We start from the raw sequence: 2,500 nt of genomic DNA, 5'->3' as shown, positions 1-2,500 counted from the left end.
AGTAGGTACTCTGTGCTCCTTACTGTAAATATTATGTCTCTGTGTGTGCGCGGGTGTGTGTGTGTGTGTGTGTGTGTGTGTGTGTGTGTGTGTGTGTGTGTGTGTGTGTGTGTGTGTGTGTGTGTGTGTGTGTGTGTGTGTGTGTGTGTGTGTGTTCCATGCCTGTGGCTATGTGACGTGGCTGGCTGGTGTATGTGATAGCATGCTAATGTGTATAGCATGGTTGTAGATGCTGTATTTGCATGTGGTGACCGACAGCTAAGAGACATTCTAGAACTAACAGCACCCTACTCCAAACTGACCCCTGATCCTTGATAAGGGAAACTATAGGGTGAAGGGGACTGGTCGATCTGGAACTGGGGTATGATATGTAGCAAATTTAGGAGTTGGTGGTTCTATGGTTTCATCTCCACCCCTCACCACCGCTCACTCCACCCCTTACCCCCACACCCTGTGTTTACAAGGTAAGCCAAAGTCCACAACATTTGTTAACTTTGTAGAGAACAAAACAACAATGAGAATTGTCCAGTGGGGCATAGACCTGTACAATAGATTGAAGTCACTCACGGTATACTTTGTTCTGCTTATGAACGGTTCATAATCACTACAACAGGGTTTGTTTAGGTCAAACTCAATTATGAATGTTAACTATTCAATCAGGATCCACCTGGAACCAAATATAAAAAGACCCAAATAATGTAATTTTTCTATTGAAACAAGTTAACTAAGGGTTAATAATCTAATAATGGTTTAGAAGCCATTTTTAAGCAGAATTCAAGTTTTACTGAAAACACTTGGTAGAGTAGACACATGCAGTTACATTCACTAGCTAGAGTAAATATACACAGTTACATTCACTAGCTAGAGTAAATACACACAGTTACATTCACTAGCTAGAGTAAATACATACAGTTACATTCACTAGCTAGAGTAAATACACACAGTTACATTCACTAGCTAGAGTAAATACATTCAGTTACATTCACTAGCTAGAGTAAATACACACAGTTACATTCACTAGCTAGAGTAAATACATAGTTACATTCACTAGGTAGAGTAAATACACACAGTTACATTCACTAGGTAGAGTAAATACATTCAGTTACATTCACTAGCTAGAGTAAATACATACAGTTACATTCACTAGGTAGAGTAAATACATAAAGTTACATTCACTAGCTAGAGTAAATACATAGTTACATTCACTAGGTAGAGTAAATACACACAGTTACATTCACTAGGTAGAGTAAATACACACAGTTACATTCACTAGGTAGAGTAAATACACACAGTTACATTCACTAGCTAGAGTAAATACACACAGTTACATTCACTAGCTAGAGTAAATACATTCAGTTACATTCACTAGCTAGAGTAAATACACACAGTTACATTCACTAGGTAGAGTAAATACACACAGTTACATTCACTAGCTAGAGTAAATACACACAGTTACATCACTAGCTAGATTAAATACATTCAGTTACATTCACTAGGTAGAGTAAATACACACAGTTACATTCACTAGTTAGAGTAAATACATTCAGTTACATTCACTAGCTAGAGTAAATACACACAGTTACATCACTAGCTAGAGTAAATACATTCAGTTACATTCACTAGCTAGAGTAAATACACACAGTTACATCACTAGCTAGAGTAAATACACACAGTTACATCACTAGCTAGAGTAAATACATTCAGTTACATTCACTAGCTAGAGTAAATACACACAGTTACATCACTAGCTAGAGTAAATACACACAGTTACATCACTAGGTAGAGTAAATACACACAGTTACATCACTAGGTAGAGTAAATACACACAGTTACATACACTAGCTAGAGTAAATACATTCAGTTACATTCACTAGTTAGAGTAAATACATTCAGTTACATTCACTAGGTAGAGTAAATACACACAGTTACATCACTAGCTAGAGTAAATACATACAGTTACATTCACTAGCTAGAGTAAATACACACAGTTACATCACTAGCTAGAGTAAATACACACAGTTACATCACTAGGTAGAGTAAATACACACAGTTACATCACTAGCTAGAGTAAATACACACAGTTACATCACTAGCTAGAGTAAATACACACAGTTACATTCACTAGGTAGAGTAAATACACACAGTTACATTCACTAGGTAGAGTAAATACACACAGTTACATCACTAGCTAGAGTAAATACACACAGTTACATCACTAGGTAGAGTAAATACACACAGTTACATCACTAGCTAGAGTAAATACACACAGTTACATCACTAGGTAGAGTAAATACACACAGTTACATTCACTAGGTAGAGTAAATACACACAGTTACATTCACTAGGTAGAGTAAATACACACAGTTACATCACTAGCTAGAGTAAATACATACAGTAACATTCACTAGCTAGAGTAAATACACACAGTTACATTCACTAGCTAGAGTAAATACATACAGTTACATTCACTAGGTAGAGTAAATACACACAGTTACATTCA

The 2,500-nt window shown here is 36.2% G+C and overlaps 1 protein-coding gene across 1 annotated transcript in view; it reads left to right on the top strand.

Moving 5' to 3' along the window:
• Window positions 1–2,089, top strand: part of LOC110527387 (putative cationic amino acid transporter) — a 24,006-nt gene extending 21,917 nt beyond the window's left edge. Inside the window, exon 12 of the mRNA XM_036982697.2 lies at window positions 1–2,089. This exon is cut by the window's left edge and continues 1,498 nt beyond it. The gene's annotated coding sequence lies outside the window, so the exon portion shown is untranslated.
• The last annotated feature ends 411 nt before the right edge of the window (window positions 2,090–2,500 follow it).

This window comes from Oncorhynchus mykiss, chromosome 7 (assembly GCF_057628025.1).
Source record: "Oncorhynchus mykiss isolate SJ-2025 chromosome 7, ASM5762802v1, whole genome shotgun sequence".
Taxonomy (NCBI): Eukaryota; Metazoa; Chordata; class Actinopteri; order Salmoniformes; family Salmonidae; genus Oncorhynchus; species Oncorhynchus mykiss.
This window is presented reverse-complemented; position numbering and strand designations above follow the sequence as displayed.